The sequence below is a fragment of the Musca autumnalis genome, unplaced genomic scaffold (genome assembly GCF_047663935.1).
Source record: "Musca autumnalis isolate F117 unplaced genomic scaffold, ASM4766393v1 scaffold_5, whole genome shotgun sequence".
Lineage (NCBI taxonomy): Eukaryota > Metazoa > Arthropoda > Insecta > Diptera > Muscidae > Musca > Musca autumnalis.
Genome location: NW_027412088.1, coordinates 68,116,419 through 68,133,585, shown reverse-complemented (window position 1 = coordinate 68,133,585; position 17,167 = coordinate 68,116,419). Strand labels below are relative to the sequence as shown.

Sequence of the window (17,167 nt, the reverse complement as noted above, 5' to 3'; positions counted from 1 at the left end):
CAGCGATTGCGTTGGCTAGGCCATATCATAAGAATGAGCGATGATGAACCCGCTAAAAAGGCGTATAATTACGGACCGCTTGGCGGTGCACGCAGAATTGGCAGGCCAAGGAATAGATGGCGCAAACAAGTGAATGATGAGATGAAAAGGCGCGGTATTCCAGAGTGCGAAGCAACAAATAGAGAGGAATGGAGATCTCTTCTTAGTTCGGCCTATAGAACAAACGTTCTGTAATGGGCCAGCTAAGTAAGTACGTAAGTAATCACTAAAATCAATAGACCCAAATTTCGTCGCGCTCATGCTCCCAAAGAGAAGGAAATTCTTTTCCCCAAAATAAAAAACTTCATAGAATTTCACTTCATATGTCACCTAGTGTAATAAACATAAAAAGTATAAATTATATATTTTAAAAGCTGTTAACATATGTATTACCTTTCAAAAAAAAAAAAAAATAAATAAATACTAAAACCAAACTAGGTAAACATTGCAATTACAACTTTTTACGTGCTACGATTTACAAAGTATTTACACAATTTATTAGTTATGACAAAAAATAAGAACAAAATATTTATGAAATGAGAATTTATGATGCTTTTCAACAAAAACTATATTTACACTTCATTTAATGTTTAATATTAAACTTTAATGAATTTTATATGAAACCAAATTTAAATTAAAACTTTGGTGGAATATGTGTGAAAAATAAATTACAACAAATTTGTTTTTAAAACATGGCTTTAAGCATTTGCATGTGCTTGGGAATTGCTACAAATTTACAAGTACATTTCACTTCAGTTGGAACACTAATGACAATATTATAGATCCTCCTGATGATGATGACGATGACGCATCTTTAAATAGTCTATATTTTGAGTGCTCCTTTAAATCAAGCTTTATAGCCCGGAAGCTATGCTCATATGCTTTGATTACTCACATACATACATACTGGCTATAGTCTTTGTCAATATCTAAAACAAAACACAAACATCAAAATACAGTGTTTTCCGTTCTTTATATAAACACAGCGGTAAAATAAACCACATACTCTTTAATAAGTGAAAAGGCAAATATATCTATGTTAAAAATGTTGCCGAAGATAAAAATATTAGAAAGGAGGTTCATTAAACAGACAGACACAAGTGAAGTTAACGAAGTGTATTATAATGAAAGCAAATCCAATCAAACCAGACTTGGATATATTCCACATATTGCAAATGTTGCTTTTGAGATATAGGTTAATCTATATAAATAACAAGTAAGAAAGTATCAGTCAGCTGTGCTGACGGAGATATACCCTCAGCCACTGACCAAACCAAACACAATAATTATGCCGTATATAAAATATATATATGTACCATAATGTGGGGCTAACCAAATCATTGACATATTCCAAACATTTTCAGCAACCAAACTTCTTCATAAAGGACTCGAAATATTAAATTACGTTAAACTAAGTTTGAAAGAAACGGTTGAAAAAGTTTTAGAGTTATCTCTCTCTCTCAATAGCCATTTTGGTATGTGCCGGGAGGGGTTTGGAGCTTAGACCATTATCTCAGGAAGTATTGACTTACTCCGGAAAAAGAGGCCGCTAGAACAACTTGTTGAAAAAAGAATCAAAACGATGCAAGAGGAGTTCTTAAGCTTCACTTTATTTCGAATTTTGTGTGGGAGGTACCCGAAGAAGTGGACCGATATAGCCCATATTCCAACTTCATACATGAGTGGATGAAATAATATGATGTGCAAAGTCTGCACCAATCCGAAACTCCCTGCGAGAATTATTTTGCGGATTTGCCATTTTGGTTTGTGCCGTCAGGGTTTCTTGGAACATTTAGGCCAATATCTCAGGAAGTATGGAATTGCACAAGAAAAAAATTGTACCGTCGTAAAGGGAGTCGTAAGCACAACGATCCGAGAGGAGCTCTTAAACTTCACTTTGTCCGAATTTTGGGCGGACGTGACCCGATACAGTCCATATCCCAACCTGTTACATGACTGGATTAAATAATAAAATGTGCAAAGTCTGCACCAATCAGAAACTCCCTGTGAGAATTATCTTGCGGACTTGGCATTTTGGTTGGTGGAACTGGTGGTTCTTGGAACTTTTAGATATCTCAGGAAGTATTGACTTGAGCAAGAAAAAAATTGTACCGTCGTAAAGGGAGCCGCATGGAAAACTTACTGAAACAAATTTCAAAACGATCCGAGAGGAGCTCTTAAACTTCACTTTATACGATATTTGTGTGGGAAGCCGATCTATATTGGAAGCCGATCTATATCTGGAAGGAATAATACGATGTGCAATGTTTGGACCAAATCGATTGCTCGATTCAGGAGTTATCGTTCACACCATTTTACAGACAAATTTTGAACTTTTGCGGGGGAGGTACCCGAAGGAGTGGACTGATATGGCACATCTTCGAAGTTAAACTAAGTTTGGACAAAATATTACGATACCCAAAATTTGGTTCGAATCGGTTGATCCGTTCGAGAGTTATCGTGCGCACCAGCCAGACAGACGGACGGACGGACATGGCTAAATCGACTCCAAATTGTCTGACACGAACTTCGTCCAAACATACTTGGGGTCTAAAACCGTTATTTCGATGAGGCACAGTTTTGGTCGTATCAAAGTGTATACACCCTATCTAACCTAAAGGCTGAGTGTATAAAAATCAAATGTCGTTCGTTGGTAATGGCATCAGTTGAGAACGACAGGACCGATTTGGATAATTCTTTTTTTGAAATGGTCGTCATAACCCAAAATTTGACCACGCCTACTTTTAAGCCACCTTTTTTCAATTTTACTCTTTTCTACATAAACTACTAAACTTATTTTCCTGAAATTGTTATGGAATGTACAGGGATGGCCGCCGGTGAAAATAGGCTATATTTAAAATAATTACGAATGTATCGGTTCGGAAGTTAATTTGTGTTTGTGTCTCCGACTTTACCTACTTTTTTAGGACCTACTATTCTTCACCACGCCCACTTGTTAAAAATATGTTACATCTGCAAAACTACTGAACCAATTTTCCTGAAATTTTCAGAGAATGTACAGTGATGGCCTCCGGTGAAATAGGATGCATATTTTCTTGAATTTTTTTGGGTACTTCCTTTGCCATATTTAAAAAAACGCCATATCTTTTTGAATAAAAATCAAATGCCGTCATAACCCAATTTAGGTTTTTATGGAAATAAAATTTTACCGCGGCAACTTTTTTCAATATTCATTTCAATTTAAAGTTTTTCTGCAAAAGCTACTGAACCGATTTTCCTAAACTTTTCAAGAAATGTACAGGTATAGCCCCCGAAAACAGGCTACATCTCCTATGCGATATTTTTAAAAAAGGCTTTATTTGCTAAAATTACTCATGTATGTATCGGTTTAAAAATTTACGAATTAATCTATAATGCAGTACTTCTTTGGGGCCTAAAGACCCGACCACGCCTGTTCTTTTAAGTGTTTTATCTGCAATACTAATGAACCGATTTCCTTCAAACTTGCAGCAAAAGCTCAATGTGTGCCATTGCTATTTAAATTTTATGAATTTCGCTATATGTATAAGCCAAACTCATAATTATATCAGTTTCAGCATACATTTTGGGAGGCAATGAGGTTGTTTATATACTAGGTACACATTTGGAGCCAAAATACTGGACCACGCCCACTTTTTTAAATACAATAATTGTTCCACAAATATCCCTGACGGGACAAGGGAGAATTCTCTCATATCAATGAGTGCACCCCGATTCATATTATATCAATGATATGGGACCTACTGTTTATCGTCGAGTCCGAACGGCGTGTGTTACGACACCACTTGTAGAGAAGTTTTACATGGCTGAAATACTCAGGAAATGTCGCCACATTACTGAGGGGTATTTTGCCACCGTTGAAAATTTATTGATGATGCCTGGCCGGGGAATCGAACCAACGACATTCAGCGTGCAAGGCGGGTGTGCATACCATCACACCACGGTGGCACCGATAACAACGCCCATACTTTTCAATACATTTTTTTCCAAACTACTGAACCTAATTTCATGCAATATTCAGAAAATGTTCAGGAATGTCCCGTAGTCCAAAATGCTATATGTATATGTATTTGTAGACGAATTTCGGGGGCCTATTGTGGTTGTGCCTCCGATCAGGAAAAACGATATATTTAGAAATTTCCTTAAATGGTGAGGTTCAACGAGTTATCAGCCATGAAAAACTAAAACATATAAGTCTCAATAAGCGGGAGAATTCGACCTAACCATTTTTTTTAACTTTTATAATTAGATCGCTTTAGGATAAAGACGTTAATAAATCCTAAACAGCATCAATGGGCGAAAAAATCAGACAGCCCGTAACAAAAAAGAAAGGTTACAGACAAAATCTGTTGATAAATTTAAAATCCTCGTCGGTTTGACAATGGTCAAGTTGTCATGACAACTCATTACGACGGGTCAGCAACGCGGGTCTGCTAGTTGATTAATATTTTTACCTATGCATGTCCGGGTTCGATCCCCAGTCACAATTCTCCCACACATTTCCATTTTAATCAAAATTTGAGATACCTATCTTGCGTGATCGGTGCATCAAATACATATACTAAATCGGACGAAAATATACGGGAGCTACACCCAAATCTGAACCGATTTCAATACAATTTGGCTAATCTTTTTTCTAGATCGTATTCCGTCACATGTTCCAAATTTCATCAAAATCGGAGAGAATTTGCCTGTTTGAAGCCCCAAATACATCAAAATATATAAGGGAGCAATATCCAAATCTGAACCGATTTCAATATAATTTGGCAAACTTATTTCTAGACCGAATTCCGTCAAATATTTCAAATTTCATAAAAATCGGAAAGAATTTGCGTGTTTGTTATATATGAGAGCTATATGCAAATCTGAACCGATTTCAATATAATTTAGCAAACTTATTTCCAGACCGAATTCTGTAACATGTTTCAAATTTCATCGGACAGAATTTGCGTGTTTGGTGTACCAAAGACCTTAAATGGGGTGAAGATATAATGGGAGCTATATCCAAATCGGAACCTATTTCATCCAAAATTTGGAATATTTCGATTTAAGATTGTTTTTCGATTGCTTTGGCCTTTCACTTCAGTGTGCACTGCATTGCGGCCCGTATTCATACGCGATTTTAGCACGTTCATCATCGCGCATTCTTATGACATGGCCTAGCCAACCCAATGTTTTTTGGCTGAATAAGACTGTCGAAGGCTGTTATATAATCGTCAAAAATATTGTAAGTGCCGATCTGCATTTCTTGTAAATATCTGGTTTATTGTCAGTTTCCAAGGTCTCAAGCAGTATTGGTATGGTCCAATAATTTCATTGGCCATAGGCTTTAGTCGTTCGCACAATATCCCTGACACTATTATATAAGCAATAGTTTAGACTTATGCTTCTATAGTTACAGCACGTAGTCTCCTACTCCTCTCCTTTATTGTGGACGGGATATAGGATGATAACATTCCAATCATTGGGTTTTGAACTGTTCGGCTAGGAAGCCATCAGCTTATGCTACTTTATTATTCTTCCGACATTTTTCTGTATGTATTTAACTAATATTAGCCGAGAGGCTTAACCCAGATACAGCTCTCAATTTTATCAGACTAATGTCATTATATACTTTCTCATGGATATTGATTTTTTCTTTATCAGTATTTAAACATTTTTCAAAAAATTGCATCAAGTAAAACAATAACTTATCTCCTTTTGTTAGTTATGTCATTTTGCATTTTCCTCAAGTGGCATATTTATTATTTACAAAATATACCATTGGGAGAGAATTCGTTTGCTTTGCTGATAATCATAAGCCAATATGGTACTTTTGTGTAAACAACAAAACACATACCAAGAAGGTATTGGGAATAATAATAATTGTGAGGAAGGAGGTGGGGAGAAAAATAAATCTTTACATTTATATCAATGCCGCCAAATATTCCATGGGGTATATTAAAGTTTAATAAAAATATAAGAATTATGTAGTGTTAAGGCATACTGAGGAATAGCAGCAAATCAACAAAATTGTTGGTACTAAAAACGTTATTGTTTTCTTTTCATAATTTTATTGCAGAAAATATTTTGAAATACAAGTTTTCGTAGAAGGAGAATCAATCAACAATAAAACAATCATTTATTAATATTTGTTGAACATTCTTCTCGTTACATAGGCTTCGTCTGTGAGAATTCTGAGGATAAATGTGGACATTTATTTTGTTACTTTGGGTTTGGAACTCAACTTGAATTTGGTCAATAAAAAATTATTGAGGTTGTCTTAAATTACTTAAATTTTTTAAACAATAGGTAACTTTTTAGGAGTAACTTAAAAAATCATACTTAATTTATCAATTATGTAATAATTTCCATTTTCTATTGTTAGCAAAATATTAAATATATTTTTCTCATTTCAGGTGAGTTTTGACCATCAAAATAATCGCTGAAGCTTTTACCAATTAAGGAAGGGTAAGTGGAAATAAAAAATAATTTAATTTGACGACTTTTTCATAATTGACAACTTAAAAATATTTGTCTACGATGGGACAAAGTCTGACTTTTTCTACCACCATTCTCAACTTAAATGGAATAATTTGTTTCCTAATTTCCCGTCCACAGTTTTACGTGGAAAATTTTTTACAAGGGATACCTCCAATAAATTTAGTTAGAAAATGTCTTCAATCTGGTGGTATGTGAGGGCTATATCAAAGTGTGGACCTATGTTGTCGGAGAATTGTTGTGAACATTAGGACCCTTAATTGTCTAATTACAGATAATTCGGTCAACTAATGTAGGTAAAGTCCACAAAACACCGTACATCGGGAGGTACCGTTATATGGGGGTTATACAAAAACATGGACTTATGCTGACAATTTATCGTGTAGGAGTTTTCTGACCACTACCGTTATAAGAACTATACCCAAAACATGGACCTATGTTGACAATTGTTTGTGTAGAAGTTTTGCTACCACTCAGAAACGCAAATGTCGAATAACAGGTAGTTTGGTCAAGAAATTAAGTTAACATTCTCAAAATACCGCAAATCGGGAGGTACCTTTATATGGGGGCTATACCAAAACAGACCAAGGTCGACAATTTGTGGTGGAAAAGTTTTGTGACCACTAGGAACCTCAAACGTCAATTTCTAGCGGTAATCGGTCAATAAATTTGGCTAAAATCTTCAAAATACCTAAAATCGGGCGGTACCGTTATATGGGAACTATACCAAAACATGGATCTACATATATTGACCAATCCCATACAAAACCGGTGTTACGGCCAGCGGGTGCCCTCAATGTACACCGTTTTTCTGTGTTGGGAGTAGCATTTTCCGGAATAAACCTCAATTTGGATGTGGCACATTTGTCACGTCCACATCCATCATACTCAAGCTTCCGTGAGGTACCGGTCCCCAGAATAGGGGAGTCCCCCGCAGTCCCAGCAACAGCAGCACCTAACACCAACGTTGCATTTTTTGCTGGTCGAATATCTAAAGCGAGACTAAACTTCCCACCAGATTCGACGGGATAAATGAGCGTGATAAGTTTCGTCGCGCCAACCCCAGTGGCCACAGAGACAGGGAGCTGACACTGGAAGTTAACAGGATGGTCGGGGAGTATAAGCGGAGCAAATGGTAAAGTCATCTGAAGAGTAACATCAAAACGGCATTAGTGAAATGTACGCAACGGTTAAGTCGATCTCGAATACTGAGTAATCTGAAGAGGTGCGCAAGTTATTTCAAACTACAGTTTGTCGATCACCCCGGGAGTGACAGAGCGAAGAAAGGATTACTACGGCGCATTAGATATCTTCCTGCCGAGGATGACCCACCACAATTTACAATGGATGATGTTGCGAATGTCATAAAGAACGCTAAAGCATCCAAAGCGTTGGGTCCTGATGGAATCTCAATGGTAATGCTGAAACAGATGGATGAGCCAGCATTAGCTTTAGTCTTCCCCAGCGTCAAAAGAAACACATCGCGACAACAGCGCTGCACGACATCTCCACACATATTAGTCGAGGACTCAATCAGAGTAAGCCGTGTGACAGAAAAGTGATGATGATTGATTTATCAAAAGCCTTTGATACAGTCAGGTGCTCCACACTGTTTGAGGATATCGAACAGACTTCCCTCCCGTCAAGTTTGAAACATTGGATAATTATATGTGTCATGCATGGAATTCAGGAACAAGCAGTCCAAGCCTCGTATAGTGAAACAGGGAGTTCGCCAAGGTGGGGTGATATGGAACTGTTTAACCTCTACCTCTCCTGTATTACGCCCCTTCCAGACAGCATTGAGACCGTAACGTATGCGGATGATTATACAATATTGCAGAAGATCTTCGCAGATGTCATTTGTGAAAGGTTGAACTCCTATTTGACTAGTCTTACCACCTTTTTTCACGCGAGCAATATGCAAACATCCGCCTTTAAATCTACGGCTATTCCGCTCACCACATGGACGCAAAAGGTGAGAAGGTGAGGACCAATATGGGCCATTTTAGAAGCTAAACTAAATTTGGACAAAATATTAGGAGATCCAAAGTTTGGACCAAATTGGTTGCCCCGTTCAAGAGATACCGTGCATACCATTATAGTGAACTTTTTTTAAAATAAGTTTTGTTATTTCTTTAGGACATTTTTTAAATATTGGGGGAAAGTACCGGAAGTTGGGGACCGCAATTGCTCATCTTCCAACTGAAACTAAGATCCGCGAGTTATCGTGCTCTCCAGCCACTATATATCGTGCCATAATGGTTTTTACACCTTTCGGGCTGTTTTCTCAAGTAGTATGGTCTTACCACTAAAAAACTTTTACCGTTGTAATTGAGGCAGCGAATGCAATTTGCATCAACAAATATCAAAGTAATTTGAGAGCAGGTTTTAAAGTTAACTTACCCGAAATCTTGTTGGGGAGGTACGCGAAGGTGTGGACAAATAATGTCCATATTCGAACCTTATTTACATCTGATAAATATATTGGGATGTGTAAAGTGTGGACCAAATCGGTCACTTATCTTCGAACTTAAACTAAGTTTGAACAAAATATTACGAAATTCAAAATTTGGAGCGAATCGGCAAATCCGTTCGAAAATTATCTTGATCTCCAAACATCTCACACGGTGTAGTAGGGTTTTTTTTGCAACTTCCAGGCTATTTTCTCACGAAGTGTGGACTTGCCCCTAAAGTACCTTAGTATGGGAGCAGTGAGTACAAGTTGCTACGACAAAAGTTAAAGCGATTCGAGAGCTGGTCCTAAACTGAACTTTTCCGACATTTTGCGTGGGAGGTACCCGAAGGAGTGGACCGATTGAGTCCATATTCGAACCTCATATATGTCTGCTAGAAGCTTCACGATTTTCAAAGCATGGATCAAATTTGTTACTCCCTTCAAGAGTTATCGTGACCACAAATTTTCCGAACATTTTCGAACTTTTGGTGGGAAGGTACCGGAAGGATTGGACCGATATAACCCATCTTCGAATTTAAACTAAGTTGGAACAAAGTATGACGAAAGCCAAACTTTGGGCCGAATCGGTTGATCCGTTCGAGAGTTATCCTGCGCTCCAGCCAGCTAACCAGACAGACGGACATAGCTAAACGACTCCAAATTGTCTGAAACGGATTTCGTCCAAACATACTTGGGGTCTAAAACCATTATTTCGATGAGGCACATTTTGCCCGTATAAGAGTGTATATCCCTCGTTAGCATAAATGCTCAGGGTATAAAAATTACGACATTTTTAAGGTGTTTAAGATGAATTCCTAAATAAAACAACAAAACAAATGTTAAATAATGCAACTTTATTTGTTACTATACCAAAATTTGCACAGTGGCATATAGGAAAAACTTTATTGACAAATTTTTGAAAAAAAATTTAAAATTTTTTGAAAAAATAGTAATTATTCGAATCCCACTACCAAAGCCCAAAAAATCAAAAAAAAAAAAAAAACAAAGAGTACAAAAATTGATTTTGAATATTAAATCTCTAAAGCTGCATCCAAGCCCACTGTGCACAATTTTTTCTATTTGTTAGTAGATAGCTGAAAAAAACAACAATAAATACAAAAAACATTTTTTTTCTATTTGGGCCAGGATTAAAGAAGTTTTTTCAGAATTCGACTTTTTCAAGGCGCAATATCTCTGGAACCGCTAGTCAAGAAAAATCTGAAAATATACTGATATATTTTGCTGATGAACGGCATTACCACAGCAAAAAATAAAAGAAATCAAAAACCCCTTTGGATGCAATCGTGATCACAACAGACAGTTATGGCCATTCATCTCCAGCTAAACCTCATCTCAAACATACTTTTAATATTCCTATTGTTACCATTATTTTATACCATTATTAAGATAAACATCTTTAAGAGGGTTGGCGTTTTTTTTTGTTTGGGATGACGACTTCTATTTCGTTTTTCAAAATAGTCAGGCTTAATCCCATAGTCGTTGTTTTAATATTTTATTAAAACAACTTTAATTTATTAGTGGGAAAAATTGGCGGTGTTTACCAAGGGGTAAGGCAGGGAATACTATAGTTTCAGATCTCGCCACAGATCTTCATCAGTTCCCTTATTTCTTGTTTTTCAACAAGAAACTTTTTATACCCAAGTGCCAATTGCTAGCTCAAATAGATACGTGTGCAAAGAAACACTCTGATCGAGAATTTCTTTGGCACTACCTAAACTCTAGCAACTTCACTTGCAAACAAAACCAAATTTTTCCCACTGCTATGCGTTCGTCGATTCTCGACGAAAAAACACATAACTAATTTGTTGGTATTGCATACTACAGCAATAAACAACATTTTGACGGTACCCGGTCTCACGATTAGGAGGGTTGGCGTTTTTTTGTTTGGGATGACGACTTCTATTTCGTTTTTCAAAATAGTCAGGCTTAATCCCATAGTCGTTGTTTTAATATTTTATTAAAACAACTTTAATTTATTAGTGGGAAAAATTGGCGGTGTTTACCAAGGGGTAAGGCAGGGAATACTATAGTTTCAGATCTCGCCACAGATCTTCATCAGTTCCCTTATTTCTTGTTTTTCAACAAGAAACTTTTTATACCCAAGTGCCAATTGCTAGCTCAAATAGATACGTGTGCAAAGAAACACTCTGATCGAGAATTTCTTTGGCACTACCTAAACTCTAGCAACTTCACTTGCAAACAAAACCAAATTTTTCCCACTGCTATGCGTTCGTCGATTCTCGACGAAAAAACACATAACTAATTTGTTGGTATTGGCGGTGGTAAACACCGCCAATTTTTCCCACTAATAAATTAAAGTTGTTTTAATAAAATATTAAAACAACGACTATGGGATTAAGCCTGACTATTTTGAAAAACGAAATAGAAGTCGTCATCCCAAACAAAAAAACGCCAACCCTCCTAATCGTGAGACCGGGTACCGTCAAAATGTTGTTTATTGCTGTAGTATGCAATACCAACAAATTAGTTATGTGTTTTTTCGTCGAGAATCGACGAACGCATAGCAGTGGGAAAAATTTGGTTTTGTTTGCAAGTGAAGTTGCTAGAGTTTAGGTAGTGCCAAAGAAATTCTCGATCAGAGTGTTTCTTTGCACACGTATCTATTTGAGCTAGCAATTGGCACTTGGGTATAAAAAGTTTCTTGTTGAAAAACAAGAAATAAGGGAACTGATGAAGATCTGTGGCGAGATCTGAAACTATAGTATTCCCTGCCTTACCCCTTGGTAAACACCGCCAATTTTTCCCACTAATAAATTAAAGTTGTTTTAATAAAATATTAAAACAACGACTATGGGATTAAGCCTGACTATTTTGAGAAACGAGATAAACATCTTTATAACAGAAAAATCTTAAAATTTCACTTAACATTATTTATCAAATACGGAAAATCACCTCATCTTATAGAGCTACAACATTTCAATTTTATGCATTCTTCTTAACAGAAATTCCTCAAATAATTCTTTGCCACTCCTCATCAGACAGACACTTATTGTAATTTCATGTTTAAAGATATCTTCTTACACATTGCTGTGGTTTGTTTAAATCTCTCTGTTTGTTCCTCTTTCTCTTTGGTGCTTAAAGAATGATGACGATGATGATGGCTATGATAATCTTTCATCATTATGGTCATCAACTCAATTTCCTTTTGGCAAAGCCAACAACTAACATCAAAAAGACAGATGGAAGGACAATTTTTTTCCACAACAAACAGCAACAACAACAATATTAGTTTACATAGTCATACATTCCTCTTTTTTCCTTTAAGGCGATTTTGAATTTACACCAAAATTAAAAAAATAAGATGAAGAATTGAAAATTGCGACTTTGAAATTGGTCACAATGAGAGACCATGACAAGAGACAAGACATGGACATGGACATAAATAAAGGAACCCCAATAACAAAATAAATTCACTTTAAATTTGCATAAAATTTAATAAGCGAAATAAAATACCAGCATATCTGGGTGTTTGTTTATGCAATGGCGTAGATAAAAATCTTCAGGGGGTCTGGAAACTGTTGGGGGAAATATTTTACATTTCATGCGGGTATAAGGATGTCGCCTTAAGTTTTTAATCGTGGAAATAAACTGAGTTGTTGAAAATCCACATAGAGATACAAAAAAGTTACAGAGATGGGTTTTAAAAATTATATCACCAGTAAGATATTTTAAATCTGTTTACTCTAAAAAAAATTTTTCTTCAGTAATGGTTAACGACCCTTCTGCTACGCCATTGTCTCTCTCCAAACCCTCAGTTAGTTGTACATCCTATGTATGTAGATTGGTTAGTATTTACTGGGATGTCTTACCATAATAATGTCATTGCTTTAGTCGTGTATACTCTTCAATGGCACTCCTGTTAGCCACAGGATGAAAGCTGGCTATGGTTGGTCTATGGATGCAGTCGTTGTATCTTCTTTATTATGAAACAGGGAAATCTTAAACCACAAATTTGGGGTTTTTGGTTAACATTTCATAGCTTTGCAATTGTTTTGAAATGTCAGTCATTCACTCAGTTAGACATGGTGTAAGATGAGCATAAATGCAAATATACAATTTTGTGGTTTTATGTTGTTTTTTTTATGGGGAACTTCCTTCTTTTTTTACTCGGTTGTGGTAACATAATTCAATTTGCAAGATAAGAACGAGAAAAAAACCTATAAATATAGGGTAGTCATAAATAAATACTACTATATAATATGCCATCAACATACATACACATACATACATATGTGTGTGTGTATATCCTATATGATAAAGAAAAATCATTGAAATATATAATTATGGAAATTTAAAGTCACTTCACTCGTGCTTAAGGATTGATGAGCAGAATCAGTAATTACTATCTGCTTACTTAGTGGATTACTGATGAATGGCATCAAAAGAGATTAGACAAAACCACAAAATCAACTAAATTTTCCATATACTCGTGCATTTTTCATTTATGCAAATTAATAAATCACCTGCGTGCGTGAGTGCCTACGTGCGTGCATGTGTGTTTAACCGCATTTACTAACTAAATATTATTTTTCAATTTCAAACTACATACATATTTAGTTATCGTCATTATACAGTTTATTTGTGAGGATTTAAAATTGGTTACCCTCAATATCGTATATTGTGACTAAAATTTGTGGAAAATGTTTACTCAAAACAATTAATAATTTTAAACACTGACCGAAATATAATCTAGTGAAATTATTTACATACAATTTTGAACAATTCGTCACGTATATACGCCTGAATATAAACAAATGAATTTCTAATTTGTAACATAATAGTTATAGGGTTTGTGAAAAAGCAATAGTGTTTACGAGTATATTCGCTCCACCATATAAGGGAGCGTATATCAAGTTTATCATTCCGTTAGAAGTCCCCGAAGTAATAATTTTACCAGTTACCAGACAACGAATTTGACCGACTTTAAAATGACAAAACCATGGCACCTATTCATCTCAAGTGGACACTGACTTCCCCGTTGTGTCACCTGGGCAACTGCCTTTAATACCCATTAAAGTTATTGAGCTAACATGTGTCGTGCGTTCACCCATAAATACGATAAACCCTTGGGTTGGGCATCGGGTTAGTAACCCACCCCCCATAAAAAGCTCATACTATGAAAGAATAATTAAAACAAGTAAAAAAGTAACAGTCGGCTTTGCCGACAGAGATATACCCTCAGCCTTTGTATATTAAAAAAAATTTTTCCCAAAAAAACGCATGTATTAAGGGGGTTTTAAAAATTTTGGGCGGTTGAACCAACAAAAATGTTGATTAGGATTAAAGATCAAATCAAATGGATCAAATGGACAAATATAGTCCATATTTGAAACTGATCTATATCTGGTAGATATATTAGGATGTGTAAAGTATGGACCAATTCGGCCAGTCCCTTCAAGAGTTACCGTACGAACAATTTACCGAACATTTTTTAACTTTTGTGGGGAAGGAACTTGAAGCAGTGGGCCGATATGGCTTATCATCGAACATAAACTATGTTTGGACAAAATATTACTTAGGCCAAATTTTGAACCGAATCGGCAGACCCGTTCGAGAGTTATCTTGCGCTCTAACCACTTCACACGGTCTCATAGGGAGTTTTTGCAACTTTCAGGCTATTTTCTCAGGAAGTATGGACTTGCCCCTGATGAAACTTATACCGTCGTATGGAGGGCAGTGAATACAAGTTGCTAAAGAAAAAATCAAAGCGATTTGAGAGATGGCCCTAAACTGAACTTTTCCAAAATTTTGTGTGGGAGGTACAAGAAGGATTGGACCGATTGAGTCCATATTGACCATATCCAAGTCTGATATACATTTCACGATGGGCAAAGTATTGTCCAAATCGGTTACTCCCTTCGAAAGTTGTCGTGCGCACAAATTTTCAGAACATTTTCGAGCTTTTATGGGGGAGGTACCAGAAGGAGTGGACCGATATAGCCCATCTTCGAACTTAAACTAAATTTGGGCAAAATATTACGAAAGCAAAATTTGAACCGAATCGGTTCATCCGTTCGAGAGTTATCGTGCGCTCCAGCCAGCCAGACAGACAGACAGACGGACGGACATTGCTCAATCGACTCCAACTTGTCTGAAAACATTTCTTCCAAACATACTTAGGGTCTAAACCATTATTTCGATGAGGCACATTTTGCCCGTATGAAAGTGTATATACCCTCGTTAGCATGAATTCTGAGGGTATAATGAAATGACAAATTCCTTAAATTAACGACTCCTAAAACGTTTTAAGAACCATGATTTGTGAATCTGCACTTGCATGGAGGAAAAAAGGCCTCTCTAACGTATCGTCGGTGTCATGCTTCAGTGGTCCATGCGCCATTTGCCTAATTCGAGAAAAACTCAAGTTAATTTCATTTCATTTCATTTATTTCAGCCAATGGAATTACAATTCCTTACAGACTAAGATAACAATTCAAAAATAAATAAATTTTAAATATTAAAGTTAAACATTTAAACGATTCTTTAGAAGCACTAAAGTCAATGCATGGCTTCTGATCTTTTTGAAAGTTGAGATTTATTAAGTTAAGATTTCTGAGTGTACGCGTCAAAGGCCCATTACTTGCATAATTAGTCCGATGTAAAGAAATATTAAACAAATCATTAAATCGTAATCTCCTTGAGGGAGCAGAAAACGGAATTAAGGACAGCAAATCAGGTGAATCAACATTGTCATTAATCAAATCATAAATGAATACAGAAGGCTGGAATTTTCTACGACATTCCAAGCTCTGTAATCCTAGTAGCAAACATCTTGATTGATATGGTGGAAGTTCAACAAACGAAATTGGTTTTAGAGCAAATTTCGTAAATCGTCTTTGAATTCGCTCAACACGACTAATTTGGGATAAACTATAAGGGTCCCAAATAATGGATGCATATTCTAGCTTTGATCTTACAAAGTCAGTATAAATCAATTTAATGTTTGAGTCTATACAGTCTAAAAGAGCACAATTCTAATTAACTAAACTCAAAGAATATATCAGAAGTTGATTTTAGTCAGATATCTGTTATAGTCTAGAAGTTATGGTCAATTTTTACAATTGCAAAAAGTTTCTTATTTGTTCCATGGGTTCTTTTTTCGTGTTTTTGGCAGTTTGCTTCATATGGAACACGTTATGTCACATTTTACTTAACAAACTTATTGTCAATTGTGTTCCACCTCATTTACGTGAAGTGCTACTGTGAACTGGAAATTCAGGGGGCTAAAAAATACAGGGGGTTAAAGAATACAGAAATACATAAGATACCATTTGTATATGTTTCCTTTACATTTAAGGGGATCTCCTAAATAGATTTGTAGTTTTCTTGGAAAAAATCAAGAATTGATTTTTTGGTAAGCACGACTGTGGCTAACCCATTAAAGAAAAATTAACAAATTTGGATGTTTCGATTATAAGTTTCACATTAAGAGAAAATGTTAACAAGACAATAAATCCATTCGAAACATCCAAACAATAACAAAGTCAAGCAATCGTTCTTTTGTGGCTGTGAAAGTATGGACTAAATCGGTTACTCCCATCAAAAGTTATCGTGCACACAATTTTTCCGAACATTTTTGAATTTGTGTGGTGGAGGTACCTGAAGGAGTGGATCGATATGGCTTATCTTCGAACCGAATCGGCAGTAGGGATACGTAAAATCGATTTCGGTTAATCGATTAATCGATTATTAACCGTAAAATTTCCCAAAGTCGTTGTCGACAATTGACTGTGCGAAAATAGGTTAATCGATTATTCTTAGTCGACTTTCGGAAGACGGTAGTCAACAATTAGTCGTAGGCTATTATTATTCGTAGTCGGCTATTAATCGTGGTCGACCATTAGTCGTAGTTGACTATTGGGTATGCTAAAACCGCATAATCGACGATACTATTTTTGTACATATAACCATCACGGATCGCATCAACGAAAATGGTCGATTATTTTCGATTATAACCGGTTTTCGGCGGTTAATGATTAATCGTAAGTCGACTTTTAGAACACTCTCAAATAATCGACTAACCGAAAATCGAGTTTAAGATTTTTCACGAAAACCGAATGTGTGGAGGTACCCGAAAGAGTGGACCGATTGAGTCCATATTGGAACCTCATCTAAGTCTGGTAGAAATTTCAAGATATGCAAAGTATGGAC

At 36.1% G+C, this 17,167-nt stretch overlaps 1 protein-coding gene across 6 annotated transcripts in view; it reads left to right on the top strand.

The window, feature by feature from the left end:
- The window catches only part of ASPP (Ankyrin-repeat, SH3-domain, and Proline-rich-region containing Protein), a 512,118-nt gene that overhangs the window by 139,762 nt on the left and 355,189 nt on the right, over nucleotides 1-17,167 (top strand). Inside the window, exon 3 of one of the 6 annotated variants that reach the window (XM_073991526.1) lies at nucleotides 6,438-6,489. The exons of the other annotated variants lie outside the window; for them this stretch is intronic. The gene's annotated coding sequence lies outside the window, so the exon portion shown is untranslated. The remainder of the gene's footprint in view (nucleotides 1-6,437; nucleotides 6,490-17,167) is intronic. 6 annotated transcript variants of the gene reach the window in all.